This window comes from Vipera berus, assembly GCF_964194415.1.
Source record: "Vipera berus genome assembly, chromosome: 3".
NCBI classification, from domain to species: domain Eukaryota; kingdom Metazoa; phylum Chordata; class Lepidosauria; order Squamata; family Viperidae; genus Vipera; species Vipera berus.
Window position 1 is genome coordinate 149,217,304 of NC_138204.1, and position 17,300 is coordinate 149,234,603.

General features: G+C 39.9%; 1 protein-coding gene across 4 annotated transcripts in view; it reads left to right on the top strand.

Moving 5' to 3' along the window:
* The first annotated feature begins 14,592 nt into the window (after positions 1-14,592).
* The window catches only part of ATXN1 (ataxin 1), a 234,641-nt gene continuing 231,933 nt past the window's right edge, over positions 14,593-17,300 (top strand). For 2 of the 4 annotated variants that reach the window (XM_081325120.1, XM_081325124.1), the window contains exon 1: positions 14,593-14,887. The gene's annotated coding sequence lies outside the window, so the exon portion shown is untranslated. Of the gene's footprint in view, positions 14,888-15,901; positions 16,010-17,300 lie in introns of those variants that run through there. The other 2 variants (XM_081325122.1, XM_081325121.1) reach the window with 2 other exon arrangements.

Below are 17,300 nucleotides of genomic sequence, written 5' to 3' on the forward strand. Positions count from 1 at the left end.
TACAGAATTAGATTTGGCATCCCCCATGGTCATGTGATCAAAATTAATATGCTGGTTACTGGTTCTTATTTATAATGGCTGCAGTGTCCTGGGTGTGTGTGTCATGTAATTACCTTTTGTGACTTTCTGACAAGCAAAGTCAATGGGGAAGCCAGATTCATTTAATAACCATGTTAGTAACTTACCAACTGCAGTGATTCATTTAACAACCATTCCAAGAAAGGTCGTAAAATGGGACAACTGTCTCATTTAGCAACAGAAATTTTGGGCTCAATTATGGATGTAAGTCGAGGACTACCTGTATAGATCTCACTCAAATTCTGTTCCTCTCAAAAATTTTAAAAATAAAATCATTTATCCTTGACTTCTCTCTTTTTTCATGGTGTATGAATATTTTCTATCCCTATCCAGTACAGGAGAGCAATGTTACCTTTTTCTTGTAAGCAAGTATACATCCCCTGCAGAATCTACAGATATAACTCAAGCATTCTTTCCCCACTTTTAAAATTCTATGACATTTTATTTCTAAGACAGTTTGTTTCTTGTTTTTGCATTTTCCATAGGCTTTATTGCTTTCTTTTAATAAAACTATTAAAATTAATCCATTCAGAAGTATGCTTATTCTTAATTAAGAAAAAAATGCAATCTTCTGCCACTGTACTTGATTAGCGGAATTAGGCAATTATGTTTATATTTTGTCATTTATTCTGGAGTTCTTTTATATTGGGAATAATCTTCCCATCAACTAAAACTGCCACTAGTTAACATGAAATTAATCTTAAACTAATGTTCTATATTTTTCTGTAGGAAAGAATTATGAATGTTCTTTTTCTATTGTTAGAAATCCTGTGTAACTCACTACATTACACCCACACTGAAAACATGTCCAAACACTGATCCCCCCCCCCAGGTTAAGTTTTTTTCCTCTTAAGTATTTTATTTCTCTCATAAAATCCTTTAGCTGGCTGTCAGTCTGGGGGACTTCTCTTATTCCAGGCCTCAGCATTAAGTTTACAACATAAATACCAAAAAGTACATCCACTGTAATGCTCTTGCTCTCTGAACAAAACACATTATTAATTGCACAGAAATTCCTGCTATGCATTCCTTATATTTGATAGATTATGTGCCAACAAGTCTTTTTCAACTCCTAATGATCACATTGATAGATTTTATCTAAGACTATTATTCCTAACCTGCTCTTTCAAGTCTCCCAACAGTGCACTCTTTTCCATTGCAACTGAGTCCACCCACCTTACTACTTGTCATCCTCTTCTTCTCTTTCCTTCCACCTTTCCCAGCATGGGCGTTTTTTCAAGAGAGCTTGGTCTTTACATAATCTGTCCAAATTTGAGCCAGGGCATTTGTGGCTCAAGTGAGAACTCTGGATTGATTTGTTCAGTGATTCATTTGATTATTTTCTAGGCTGTCACATCTCCCACATCAAAGTTCAAGTGTCAAATATTCTTTCCATCTTATTTCTTCAAAGTTCAACTCTACGGATTTTGAAATAAGCAGACAAGATACGCCCTAAGTCATATAGAACTTTAGATGTTTAAGTGATCTTAGATTGTGCCTGGAAAGCAACTGGCAACTAGTTCAGGTCTTTAGCATAGAGAGACCAGATGCTGTACAGTAGTTAACAAGTTAGTTCTGCAGTATAACTCCATGTAGACTATAGTAATTGTGATGAAGGTGAGAAATGGTGTTAGATCCAATTGGTTCATAAGTATTCACAGTCAACACAGTGCAAACAAATGTCTGTAAATCATCCTTGCCTCAATTGCTACTTGGTTTAGAGATGGTAGACAACCAAGGAGAACCTTGATACAATGAACTTGCTCATTTATGGGAAGTTCAGTTTATGACAGACCAATATTAACTCTCTCAATTTGTTTTTCCACTGACCAATAGCACCTTTGTCTTATCTAGTTGTAATACCAGTTAATTCAAATTCTAGTCATTACTAAATATAGGCAATGATTAAGGAAATAGCAAGAAGTAATAGATCTGGGCATCATCACTGTGCTAGTGACATCTCATTCCAAAGCTTCTCCCAATTGTTTAATATAAATCTTTAATTGCCAAAGAGAATAGATGGAAAGTAGAAGATAGATGGAACATAGAAGATGGAACATAACAATAGCTGAGATGTTGAACAAGAGCTGAAGTTGTCCAGTGTAATTTTCAAATATGTAAGTTAGCAGGAAGGACTGTGTTTTCTTTATATGGTAGTTCCTAATTTAAAATTTTCCTACTTTATCCTCCTAGCAAATCCAAGACATCATTTTATCCAGAGGTTAAAAAGATACTACCGTAATGGTAAGATAGAAATGGTGCAGTCTGACTGTGTAGAGATTCACCAAGTTTGCACAACGCCAAGGTCTTTGCCTCAATAAACTTCTGACACTATATATCTGTGATAAGTAGCAGGCACACATTTTCCTTTCTTGTATTTGGGATCAGAGATCCCCTTCCAGTAAAAGGTATCACTTGGACAAGTGGAGCAACATGTAACATAGACATAGACATGTGTATGTAAAATCTAGCTGTTACTCACTGGCCTATTGTTTTCTTTCAAACTACATAAAGTAAAAAGAGCTTGAGTTTATATTGCAGAAGTGTTGTTTCTGCATTGTAATGAAAAGGACGTCTTGGAAGTAAAAATTCAAGAGGAAATGCAAGAAAGTTGTGCCTCATTAAAACCAAGAATGTTAATATAGAACCTATCAAGATATTTGGAATGAGAACCCATGTGATGAACCTATTTGGTGCTCATAATGCTAGAAAAGTGCTATAATTTGGCTTAAAAAAAGTTAGCAATGGTCTGGAATCAGGGGTCAGGCAGGTATAGTTTCCAAGTATTTCTGCAGCAATCAGGTTTTGTGTAGATGTCCTTAACCTCCATAAAAGAAAGGCTGCAATAGAAGCGTTTACAATAAAGAGAGTAAATACATTTCTCAGTGTAGAAATTCGCTTTTAATATGAAATAATTTACTTAAAAGATACCAAGGTTTCGTACACCGTCTTCTTGTTTAGCAACTACGTTCTGTTCCGATGACTTGCTTGTTAAGCAAAATGGTCATTAAGTGAACATATGACAGAAAGAGAGAGAGAGAAACAGAGAGAGAAAGAGACACTGCAAAGATCACTAGTTGCTGCTGTCTCTGTTCTTGTATACAGTATCCTGTGCCTGACCCATTTTCCCCCACTTTTTTGCTGCCTCATGGGTAGAGAGATTGTTTAAACAAGCTGTCTACCTATTCCTGAGCTGTTTTTCTCTGCAGTGCAGTGTTCCCTAAAATGCACTAACTGAAATTTAGCAAGTCAGTCTGGTTTTGTGCTTAAATCACCAGGTTAGAAAGCAAGAGACCATGAGTTTAAGTCCTGCCTTAGCTATAAAAGCCAGCTTGGTGACTTTGGGCCTGTCACTCTCTCTCAGTCCAAATCACCTCACAGAGTTGTTGTTGTGAGGAGAATAGGAGGAGGAAGGTGTGTTGGATATCTTTGCTGCCTTGAGTTATTTGTAAAAATAATAAAGGCAGGATGTAAATAAATAACCCTGGTCTTAATCAGTTGATTAGATACAGGGCTTTTCAACCAGTGGTACGGGTACCACCTTTGGAACATTGGCACCTGGCAGGTGGTATGCAACCATCCTAGAAAAGTGGTAGCGGGGGAGGGGAATGAGCTGAATCGGTGGCAACACCGCACAAGCCTGAGCGAGAGACGGCTGGAGCTGCAGGGCTGTCAGGGCTCAGCGGAAGCACCAGGATCAGCGCCAGGCTCCAGCTGGAGCTCGGCACTGATCCTGGCACTTCTGAGCCCAGAAGAAGCGCCGATCAGCTGGAATGTTGCAGCATCTCCAGGGTCTTGTGATTTACATTCAGACGCTTGGCAACTGATTCATATTTATGACAGTCACAGTGTCCCAGGGTCATGTGAAGTGACCAAAACCTGCTGCAGACGGGGGGAATAAAAACCAAACACCCCCCACCCTACCCCCACTGCCAATCCTCAACAGAAATGCTCACAAAAATGAAAACCTCAGACAGGAGGAACAGTGCCGCCGGGCGGGCAGGCAGGCAGATGTCTTGCTCAGCTGTGGCTTGGGGGGCACTTTTTTCCAGTGCCGTTGTAACTTTGAACAGTCACTAAGCGAACTGTTATAAGTTGAGCACTACCTGTATTTCATCACTTTTTTCCTTTTTTTTTTTTGGTCATCAGGTTTTTGACACCTTGCAAGGCGACTAGTGGTACTCAGATGTTGCCATATCCTAAAAGTGGTACAATGGGTGAAAAGGTTGATGAGCCCTGGATTAGAATCCTGTTGCTGCCTGAAACTGGCTAGATTTTAATCACACTGAAGTCTTTTTTTTGTGTGAGGTGCATGAAATTTTATTGCAAATGCACACATTGGTCATAATTTTTTATTACAGTTTATTAATGTCATATTTGCAATCAGACGGCTAACCAAAGTAATTGCTAACTGAGAAATGGCTGTATAAGTAAACTGGACTACTGAAGATACTTATATTAGTGACTGGCAGATGCTATAGCAATTGTTTCTGAATTTCTGAATGCTTCTAGAATGTTCATCAGAAACCAAATAGATACATGCTAAGCATTCTGTTAGAATCCCATTTAGCATACAAAATATGGGTTACATTAATTACTGCAACAAACAATAAACAGGTAATAAATTAAATAGGACATAACAGTTTTCTTCCTTAAGGGCCTACACAAGACTATCATAATTGTTTATATTTCTACAATAGTATTGAGTACTAAGGTTATGCAGAGAAATTATCCAAAACTGTAATCTTTACTAGAAAGTAGAGATTGAATTTCAGCCCATCTTCATTTTAAATATTTTTCAACTTTTGTTTCACATTTCTTCCACCAACCTAAATATAGGATGTGTGGATGTTAAAGGTGTTGTTTGGCTGATGCTGCCAATCTGTGTCTCCATGTTGCTTTCCTGAGTAATTCTGAACATTGTGTGATAACATGATCTAGTTTCTACATTGTGTAGAGTTATAAAATTGCAAAGTTGGAATTCACTTTTTTTTTATTTAAAAAGTTTTACAATACATTTTGACTTTAATCCCCCTCCCCCACCCCTATCCAACCCTCCCTATCCCTCTCCTCCATTCCCTCCTCCCCCCCCGACTTCCCAGAGCTAAATACAGGGTATAAAATCGAAAAACAAACGTAAACACCCCTATGTTATCAACAATAAACTATAAATTCTATCTCCCTCTAGCTCATATAAAATGAATACAAACAATATTAATATTACAAATAAAGTAAAAGAGAAAAAGAGGAAAACAGAAAAAGAACTTTACTCAAAATAAATTTTCTTAATCCCAGTCCTTATTCATATTAATTTCAAAAAAAAGAAAAAAAAACTTTCACCTGCTATTTGCATTCTCCCACCTTTCTCTAATTTCCAAACAAATTCTCAGTTACGCGCCAAAAGCGCCTATCTCTGTTAACCTTAATAATCTCCAACCAAACTAAACTATGATCAAAAATAGTTCTTGCATGTATCACGCCAAATGTCTCGCCATTCCAAATCATCCTTGAGTTCAAATAAAAAGAATATAAAAAGGTTTAGGCAGTCTCTAAGACAACTTGTTGTTAATTAGGAGCTTGCGTACCCATTCTTAGTTCAACACATACTTTAAGTCCATAACCCTAATATACTTTTCTAGCAAGCAAATAACATCAATCTTAAATTGTGTAAAATATTAAAAAAAACTTTCTTTCTCCTCTATAATAATTTTACTCCATTGACATTCTAATTTAAAAATTTAATCAGCAATCTTAACACCCCAAAACTTTTGGAGCACATCTGTCATGACCCCCAAAACTTCTTTAGACCGCTCCCCTCCCAGATCTTCACTGTAAGCACGCTTTGGAGATTCCATAACTTTCTGCTGGTCTTGCTCTTGCTCTCGTCTCACTCTTCTTAGGGCGGCACGCGTCATCTTCTGGCCTCCTGCAGCAACCGATGAGACTGTGACTTGATCCCCTCCAACACCATTGTCCTCTGTCTGTCTATCTGCAACATCTTGAAACTTTCCCACACCGTATCCTTTTGCAGCTTCCAAAAAAAATAAGGGGGTTGCTTTTAACACATTACTATAAAAATCACGTGCCTGAGCCACAGTAACCAAACGATGTCTTTTACCTTCATGCGTCGCCACCAATCCAACTGGAATCTCCCATCTAAACTTAATATCACGTTTCTTAAGTTCCTGTACTAGAAATGCAAAATCTTTCCTTCTCCTTAGGATCTTCGGAGGGATCTCTTTTAAAACCAAAACTTCTTGCTCAGCCACTACCAATTTAGTATCATAAGCAGCTTGAATAACTTCATCTCTAATTACTCTCTTTGTAAAATAGACCACCACATCTCTGGGTAACTTCCTCTGTCTTGCAATCCATGAATTTACACGAAAAACTTTGTCCATATTTCCCTCAATTTCAGATGCTGGCTGGCCCAGTACCCCTTCCAGAGCCTCAGAAATCAGCTGCTTTAAATCTTCTTTACCATTCTCCTTTAAACCCCTGATTCTAATAGCATACTGCATCTGATGATACTGAACAAGGCTCAATTCTCCGTCCATTTTATCCCTTATATTTTCATTTTCTAATACCTTTGCTTCTAATATAGAGTTCTTTTCACTGAGATCCTCCACTTTTACATCCAGCTGTTGCACACATTCAGCTACGGATTCAACCATAGACAAGATGTCCACCCTCATTGCTCTCAACTTCTCTTCCATCTTCTTCTCCAATTTCTCCATTTTCTCCTCCATTTTCTCCTCCAGCTTTTTCAACTTTTCATCCATCATATCAGACATCAATTGTGCATGCTTTCCAAGAGCATCTTGTAAATCCTTAAGCGTCAATACCGGGGGAGATGCAGGAGGAAGCAAAGCTTGCAATGAGGTCTCCTGCACCAGGGAAGACCCCGCATTCCGAAGAGCTTTAGAAGTTTTAGCTGCCATCTTCCCCCACTTTCACTTAGGAATTCACTTTGTAGTATATTATTCCTTAAATTATTTTTTAATAAATATTATTCATTATTGAATAAGGCTTTCTTAATGTGATGTGGATATTTTAATTTGAAAGTTTAAAGCATTGCAATTATGCAAAAATGGCTTTACATTCTCAACTATGCTAAAGTATACTCAATTATACTCAACTAAAAGTATCTGCTAGATAAGAATCTTACCAGAAGAGGTAAAAATATTTTTAGCAGAATGGAATTGATGATGGAGAAGCCCAATATAACTTAAAATTTAAACTTCAGTCTTGATTGTTACCTATTTGCCCTGGAGTAAACCCCATTGGACTTACCTCTGAATAAGCATGCGTAGGATTGCATTGTTAATGTAGCCTTTAGCATAATAGAGGTCAAAGACGTTCACCTGATAAGTGTAGCTTAAAGTCCATCAACATTCTTGCATAATGTAGCAATGCTTTTTGGAAAGATATACTGATAATTTTAAGTGGTGAGGCCATGGAAATATTATCTATAACAGAGGTCCCTAACCTTTTGGGCACCAGGGACCGGTTCTGTAGAGAGAGATTTTTCCGTGACTGGAGGATGTGTGGTTTTGTGTGCTGCCTGCATCTCGCGAATGGGGCTTTGCTTCTTTGTGCAGACCAGTTGCTGGTCCACGGACCGGGGTTGGGGATACCTGATCTATAATGTCAAGGTTCCAGGGACAAAAATTAGCAGTAGAATTTGCTATTGAATACAGTGGATGCCTAAAACATAATAGGAACTGTGCACAAATCCTTTTTTTAATATTACAAATTCAAGTAATACAGGTAGTCCTCAACTTATGACCACGATTGAGCCCAAAATTTATGTTGCTAAGAAATTTGTTAAGTGAGTTTTGCCCCATTTTACAACTTTTCTTGCCACATTTGTTAAGTGAATCACTGCAGTTCTTAAATTGTTGTTAAGTGAATCCAGTTTCCCCATTGACTTTGCTTATCAGTAGGTCACAAAAGGGATTGCAGGACTGTGGGACACTGCAACCGTCATAAATGTGAGTCAGTTGTCAAGCATCTGAATGTAAATCACGTGACTGTGAGGATTCTGCAATGGTCATAAGTCACTCTTTTGTGTGCTTTTATAACTTTGAATGGTCACTAAATGAAGTGTTGTAAGTCGAGAACTACCTATATTAAATATGTAGATCCCACTAAATATGTTATTAAAATAAAATAAAAATAAATTTCTCCCCACAAGCTACTAAACTTCTGTTCTTTAAGTTTGCTCAAATCATCTTGGAACAACCTAAGGCTCAATGAAATCCTTATCGTTACAGCCCCTGCAACCAAATTAAATTTGAGTATTTTTTTCTTCTTCCAGAATTCAATTCCATCACCCATGACTACTTTTTAATAAGGGACAATGGCAATGACCGAGTTCCATTCCCACCCCTTTAAATTAACTAAGTCAATAGAAAGACTCGCTATTGTCATATGTATACTATTGCCACATTTGTTTATTTATTCTATTACCATATCATTCTTCTACATCAGACATGTCAAACACAAGGCCCAGGGGCCAGATCCGGCCCGCGAAGTGGTTTCATGTGGCCCGCGAAGCCATCCTGGAAACAGTGAGGGAACGGCCCCCACTGTCTTGGCCCTGGCCCAGAGACCCTCCTCCTGCCAGAGACCCTCAGATCTGTCCCACTCCTGCCCAGGCCCCCATAGGCACCCTTGATGACAACGATGTAGAGCTGGCCATGCCCACCCAGTAGGCCATATGCAATCTAGCTATGCCCACCCAGTATGCCATGCCCACCCTGGCCATACCCACCCGGCCCCTTGAGGGCAACCGCAATGCTGATGCGGCCCTCAATGAAATTGAGTTTGACACCCCTGTTCTACATGGACATTGGTATAGATATTCAAACCAATATCCAAATGGATTATGGGTTGATAAAAAGAAAGAAATGTTAACGAACTACTGCATTTACAGAAACAATGCTGACCTGTTGCTTACATCCTTGCAACTTATTGTTACAACATGTAGCTTATTGTTACCCAATAGTTAGCAGTAACTGTAAATAAGCTACCAGGGCCTCAAATAATTATAAATGAATCTCATTAAAGTTAGGAATAATTCTAATTCAAAGACACCCTATGTGCATTATTCTTGGACACATGTTTGCCAAGTGGAATGGTGACAGTATAAGCAAGGTCTTTGGCAATTATTTTTGACATTTTCAGTAGCATGAATAATCAAGTATATTTAACAAAGAAGTCTCAGACTCAAGACACATCTGAGCCATTTTCCCTTTTTTTGCAATAAATATAAGGAAGAATAGACAATAAAGAAATTGATAAATCCAAAATTATTAGAAAACATTTCTCCCTAAAGACAGACTAAAATTATGTAGGAAAATCTGAAACATGTGTGATTTATTTATATAATTCTGTAACCACAATCTCCTAAAGGCTGCCAAACCAATCTCAAAACAATTAGTATAGTTTGAGAAGCCTGCCACAGTTGGCTGGAAAAAAAAGAAGGAAGGAAGGAAGGAGGAAGGAAGGAAGGAAGGAAGGAAGGAAGGAAGGAAGGAAGGAAGGAAGGAAGGAAGGAAGGAAGGAAGGAAGGAAGGAAGGATGTTGGCAGTACAACTTGGCCTACCTACCAAAGCTGAGCAAAAGGTTTGTGGCCTGAAATAAAGTTGTGACTATATGAATTGCCCCAATCAAAGTACTGGCTGTTTCCAAAAAGGTTTTCTTCGAGCTTGTATGATTGCTTTTGAGAAATGATTTATTCTTACTCACTAGAGGCTGTAGTGAGACCAATTATGTTATTTGTATGACAATTATCTGGAAAATAATACTTAGGCTGGGAGGAATATTTGCAATACTTAGTGATGATGTTAAGTCAGCATATCTGAATGTAAAGCTATGTTATGTCTTCCACTATCATAAATATACAGTAGCTGTGCTACCTATAGCATATGTAGTGTATACATTATCTCATATGTCATCATGGAATAATTTCTGAACAGTGTATCTGCATTTAGAATGTCAAGCTGAGTGTTGTCTTATGTACATAAGTTTGTGTGCAAAACAATAATATATACTACATTGCCAACAATTGAACGGGATGAATCTTCAAGTAACAACTTATCTCCTGGCACATTAACTATGCACTATTGTAGAAGAGCCTCACAACTCAGGGGATTTTTTCCCCTTGAATAAAGAGCAAAGGCATCAGATGAGCTTTATCCAAGTACTCCAATACTACACCATATTATGTCTGTGAATCTTTGAAAATAATTCAGAAGATGTGCTGCAGAATTCAGGTGACCATAGCACTTCTCAGGTCTCTATTAAAAAAAGCTCCACAATTTTACAGAAATGATGCAAAATACTACGGCTGATTTAAAAATTACATTAACTGTAATGAACTGTCAGCTTAAAGCACCAGCATTTTTTTTTTGTTTCAAAGAAGGCAGAACAAAAGATAAACAGTTACAATGAATATATGACAAGATTCAAGGAGAAGCATTCTTTGGAAAAAACTTTTGAAGCATGTACATGTGGTGTATGGGCTAAAAGGTAACAGAACTGGGTTACAAAAATATGGATGACCAGAAGATGGCAGAATAAATAGTTCTCTGTATCTCTACTGCCATATATCAATGGTCTGGATTTGCAGCTTGTACTCTGGATATCATGCTGATGTACTGAGATGATGCAATATAATTGTTGAGAGAACCTGAGATTCTATAGCTTCTAGCATTGATGCTGATGGGCCCCAGTTCTATTGTTATGGAGGTTACTAAAAGGGAAAGGACATAAATTCTGTTTTGGTTGCTGATACCGTAGCATTATTAAATAAAATAAAAGTAGGAGACCCTCACTTAGAAAGGAAAAAATATGATGTCCTGTTCTCTTGGGTGTGTTTTAAATTGTAATAACTTGGACTTTTTTATCGATAATACATTCCTCAGTGTATTTAGGCATTAAGCTGAAAAAGTTCAGATTAATTTCTTGTAGCTTTTGCCATTTCTTACAGCTAGACCATAATTCAGTTCTGATTAAGTAATTATTTTAGCTGCATATAGCAATTCACACAAAGCAGTACGTTTGTTAAATTACTGCATTTAATATAGAACTCCAAGTGAAAACTTATTTATCAAACTTTATCAGGTTGTCTAGAGTTCAAATTACCCAGATCTGATAAACCGACCTTATTGTTTCAAAACCGGCTTTAGTCTTTTATTCTAATGAAATAGCTAGGTACTATTTTAACCATTTGATTTTTAGTTGTTATGAAAGTCCTTAAAAGTTTTAGCTAGTGTCAATATACCATCTTGGGGTGCATTGAAGTTCCTCAACAGTTTTTCTAACATAACATAACTTGATATCTGACTAACTTGGGAACCTGAATACTCTTTCTGAAGAATATTGTTTCATATAAACAATTCCACAGGAGCAACTCCATTCTCAAACTTGCTCTATGTTTACAAAACACAATGAACAACAATCTGTCCAATCTCATTTTAGGGAACCATGTTGTGCAAACCTAACATATGTGCTTAATTTATGGTTCAGTGCATTCCACAAACCCAGAAAGTTTCACAATGATTAAGTTAATGATAGGTATCATGTTAAAATAGATTTTATGGACATGCATAAAATACCTCAGATTTATAATGATTGACTCTATTTGGGGAAAGCAAAAGACTAATGAATCATATATCCAATTAATCAGAGTGAATCAGGTTCCCTTCAATTTTGGCTCACCCTTCAACTTCAATTTACAATAAATAACTCAACTATCTCCATGTTAAGTTTTCCATAACATAATAAAATAGGAGAAAGGAGGAACAACATCAAGTAGTCCATTATCCTGTAAAGGGTAACATGGTGCCGTATCTAGGGTTTTTTAAATTATTTATTTATTTATTTATTTATTTTTGGGACTTATATGCCGCCCTATCTCCCGAAGGACTCAGGGCGGCTTACAACAATAAAAACAACAATACAAAAATTAAAAAAGAATTAAATAGCCCCAAAATAGATTAACTACAGTTAAAAATTAAAACATATTTAAAAACCCATCGTTAATCCAGGTCAGCCTGATGGAAAAGTTTTGAGGTCGCAGCGAAACGACCGGAGGTCCGGGGCCATCCGAAGCTCAAGGGGAAGCTGGTTCCAAAGGGCTGGTGCTCCCACAGAGAAGGCCCTCCCCCTGGGGGTCGCCGGCCGACATTGTCTGGCCGACGGCACCCTGAGGAGGCCCTCTCTGTGTGAGCGCACTGGGCGATGGGAAGTCGTCTCTGGTAATAAGGCCTTTCCCATGTATATTTTTTTAACTTAATGAAGGAATATTTCTTATTCTGATTGAGATCCCATATTTCTTCAAGGAGGTATTTCTATTATGGGATTAAATAGGATATTTCTCCATGTGCAAAATAATGAGATCTTAAATTTATATATTTATTAAACTAATGTATATGGCTGCCCACCTAACACAAGGAACTATAGGTAGCTAGCAGTATAACTAGAAGATAAAACCACGTGAACATAATGGAGAAAATGGATTGAGTTTATCCAGAACAAGTATAGGGTTAAGAAGTTTCATGTAGCATTTGAATAAGTCTTCTTTCTTTTTTTTCTTTTTTTCTTTTAGTTTTTCTATATATATTTAATACTATTAAGGTTTGTTTTATCCTATATAAGCTAGAGAGTGTTGGATTTAAGAGTTTATAGTTGTTAGTATATGATTGTTTATGATTGCTTTTTATATATATACCTTGTATTTAGCTCTGGGAAGTGGGGGGGGAGGGGGGGAGGGGGGAGAGGTAGGGGGGGAAGAAGGGAGGGGGAGGGGAGTTTTAAAGGAAAATTGTATGTTAAAACTTTTCAATAAAAAAAAACCACGTGAACATCAGCGACAAAAATTGAAGTCCCAATAAAACTTGCATCTGCCAATCAAGCACAACCACTCTGGTAGTTCCATCAACATCCTTGTTCCTGAATGCCAACAAGGTTGAGCCCTTTGGTATAACTGGAGGGAGGGGAGGCTGTTGCATAAGGCAGTGCCATGACAGGGGAGGGCACTTCCAAGGCCACACAAGGTGATGCTGTTTCACCAAGAGAACCTAGTGGAAAGGCAGAAACCATCAGGGAGCAGGTAAACCGGTCCTATGGCGCAAAGGGCTTTAAAAGTGAGAACCGACACTTTGACTGTATCTGGAAGTCTATTGAAAACTGATGCAGATCACAATAATAATAATAATAATAATAATAATAATAATAATAATAATAATAATAATAATAAGCTGGAAGGGACCTTGGAGGTCATCTAGTCCAACCCCCTGCTCAGGCAGGAAACCCTATACCATTTCAGGCAAATGGCTGTCCAGTCTCTTCTTAAAAACTTCCAGTGTTGGAGCATTCACCACTTCTGGAGGCAGGTTGTTCCACTGGTTAATTGTTCTAACTGTCAGGAAGTTTCTCCTTAGTTCTAGGTTGCTTCTCTCCTTGATTAGTTTCCATCCGTTGCTTCTTGTCCTGCTTTCAGGTGCTTTGGAGAATAGCTTGACTCCCTCTTCTTTGTGGCAGCCCCTGAGATATTGGAACACTGCTATCATGTCACCCCTAGTCCTTCTCTTCGTTAAACTAGACATACCCAATTCCAGCAACCATTCCCTGTATGTTTTAGCCTCCAGTCCCCCAATCATCTTTGTTGCTCTTCTCTGTACTCTTTCTAGAGTCTCTACATCTCTTTTACATCGTGGTGACCAAAACTGGATGCAGTATTAGTAGTAGTGTTATCTGGGTATACCACCAATTCTCCCACTATCACCCACGTAACTGCATATTGAGGTAGCCGAGCTTCTGTAACAAAGAGAATAAGCACTGTATGCCAATGGTGAAGTACAGAACAGTGATGGATTCGCAGTTACCTGGTGCAAGCATCTCTCGACTCTTTGCATGCTACTGTGACATAGGACAAAATTCTCCCTCATGCCTGTGATCATTACTACAGTCATGCCTCAGCATGAACTAGGTCAGGGGTAGGCAACCTTGGCTCTTTTATGACTTGTGGACTTCAACTCCCAGAAATCCACCAGTCATAAAAGAACCAAGGTTACCTACCCCGGAACTAGTCAACTTACTATCAAGGAGCAAACTCTATGAAAGTTACTGTCCATTCTGAGTATAGATGCACACTAGAAGGTTTTTAGGTATTTTCCCCCCCCATAATGGTATCACTTGCAAGAGTCTGTTTAAAAAAGGCAATAGTTGCCTCAATATCCCTGTGAGGTTTGGGGACTTCAGTGAAGGAAGAGGACAGACCCATAGGGAAGAATATGTGCTTAATTTAGGATAGAGAATCATGAAGGAAAGGCAAGGAGAAGTGCAACGGTAACAAAACCCCACATTCTTTGCTATTAGAAGGAAAGGGTTAAGGCTGGCTTGGCCAGGCTCTGTTGTGCGTATGCAATAATCTGTGTGGCTCTCTTGGCCGTCTGACAAAGAGTTGCCTCCTTCTCCTCCACCCCTTTGCATGAAGTAGGATCCTTGAGCTAACGCAGAGGCTGCCCACTGCTCTATATTTGCCTTCTATTACACATTTACATACTGGAGAAGAGAGGAGCGAGCTTCTATCCGCAGACATCATTTCTATTACAGTTGGTAAGGAAGCAACTGTATCACAACCAAAGGGGGGGGAGAAATAAATTATTTTTTTTCTTTTTTTTTAAAAAAAATGCCAAATAAAATAAAATAAAATCCCGAACCCTCGAGATCAACGGGCAAGTATTTTTTTTTCCGGTCCGCCTTCCCCACACCCCAGTCTCCACTGACACTTTATACAGTAAGTGGCTTTTTAAAAATTCCTTCTCTGCTTTCGCTTCTTTCGCTCCCCTCCCCCCCCACCCCAAAGCAAGCCTCCAGATATTTCCAGCTGGAAAAACACATACAAGGTTACTGGAAAGGGGGAAGGGCGACGTAACGCTCCGTTATGCCACGGCTTGGAAGTCGCCCTGTAAGAATTCTTCTAAATTGCATCGCTTCTTTCTTCCTCTCGTTTACCCCCCCCCACCGCCTCTCTCTGCCCCCCCTCCGCCTCCCCCCAACACCTTCCCCCGGCTTTCGTGTCGAGGAGGCCGGAGCGAGAGGAAGAAGGAGAAACCAGGCCAGGCTGGTGTTATTTTTACGTGCTGTGGGTGGTGCCCGGCTGAAATTCTTTGCATTCTGGGCATACGAGAAATGCCCCCCTCCCGCACCCTCCTTAAAAGCAGAGAGTAAAGAAAGAACAGGAAGTCGCATGACAACCCCCCCCCCCAGCCCAGCGCAGCGCAGCCCAGCGCCCATTTGGCATTTTGTGCGGGGCTGGCTCGGCTTTTTCCCTCCTCTCTATAAAGCATCCAGGGCGCGCATTGGCGTTAAAGCGGGGCTGCTGAGAGAGCTGCCCGCGCCCTTCCCGCCGCCTCGTCCCCCGAAGTGCGTGACTGCGCCCGGGGAGGGGGGGAACCATCGGTGCGGGAAGTCGGGCGGCGGGGAGCGTGCGGCTTAAGCACAGGCCGCGGAGTTTTGAGCGCGTCCCGAAGCAACGCCCTCCGCCGGCTGCCTCGCTGGCCGCCGCCGCCGCCGCCGCCGTCTGGCTAGCGTCGCGTTCCTCTCTCTCTCTTGCCGCTGCTAAAGGCCGGCTGGGCTGCCGAGGGCGAGCGGAAGAGCGCCCGCCCTTCTCCCCTCCCCCGGCTTGATAGTAGGGAGGGCCAGCCGTCGCTGCACTGTATAGTACGGGGCTGGGTGCTTGCCGGAGGGGTGAATGAAGCGAAGAGGCGGCGCAGGAGGAGGAGGAGGAGGAGGAGGCGGCGCTGGGACTGGGATGTGCCCAGCAGCGGTAGCAGTTCCAGCTCCTCCACTATGCTCCTACATTCAGGCCCCAAATCGGCTGGAGGCTCCTCCGGGCACTACAGCAAGGAGTCAGTGAGTGAGTAAAGGCCACTGCTGGGCACGGGCGAGGAGGTAGGGCTCCGTTACAGGTGGGGGCCTGTGTTCCCCTTCACCTTGACCCATCCTCCCCGGCAGCTTCTGCTTTTCACCTTCCGCTAGGCTTTCTCGGGGAGAAAAGACGCACCGTGCAGGACCTGCCAGGGGCTGCCAAGATTCTGCCAGGAAGGAATTGCCTTTTTATTTTTTTAAATAGACACGACGGAGTTGCCCCCCCCTTTAAGAAAAAGGAAGGGGGGGGGAAGGAGAAGAAGAGAGACAATTCCGCGTATCGCTGCCTTTGAATCCTGTTTTGTGTCTCTCGGTGCTGTCCTGCTTCCCGTCACTCACTCTTAAATTATTTTTGCAAAAGTTACCTTGTTTTAGTTTCCCGAAACCTTATTGTGATCTCGAAGGCTCGAAACAATTGCCTACCCCCTCCCCCCAAAAAAATGTTAGAGAGAAAAGTATTTTCTGCATAAGTCGATCTGTGTTGAAATGCTAAGGTAACAACAAAATAACATTTTAAAAGGCAGATACCTGAGGTGTTTTGGATTTTGTAAAAAGAGCCGCAAAAAAGAAAGAAAGAAAAAGATCACAATCCAATGATGAAAAGAGAGCAAATTGAAAGCTTGTTATATAATGCCACACTATGTGGCTAACAAGAACAAGCTATTTTTATTTTGTTTACCGTAAGGTATGCAATAGGGACTCCTCCAGAATAATATTTTTCCCTAGAATTGGAGGAGGAAGGAAATCCCATACTTTATAATTTCCTAATGTGCATAATAATTAGTTTTACAATTATGTATTTGGGTAACCACAATTATGTAGTTGCATGTCTTAGTTTGTGGATTCTTTTTTACACATTTGAATACAAAATATTTCATGATGGAGGTGATTAAATCTTTAGCAATCCACATTTTGTGTTTTTGACAGGTTTAGTAAATTAGATATGAATCAGTGTAACCAGTTACTTTGGTGACATTCTGGGGCAGCTTATTACAATCTCCAGTGAAACCTTAGCAAATTCAGATTTCATCAGTCAATGTGGATTTGTTTGGCTGGCTGGTGAGGACAGCCTAGTGTTATTGCTCTCAGAACAAGGGTTATGAATGAGGAAGAGATAACTGATGAGATACTGTATTACTTAGTGTTATAGGTTTATTTTTCTCCTATTAACTTTTACAGGTCATTTTGTGTTGAATAGAACTGTCCTTATTCTCATCGACAGTAAATGTAAGCAAAAAAGCTGATAGGTTTTCCACATTTCTCTCTGTGCATATGTATGT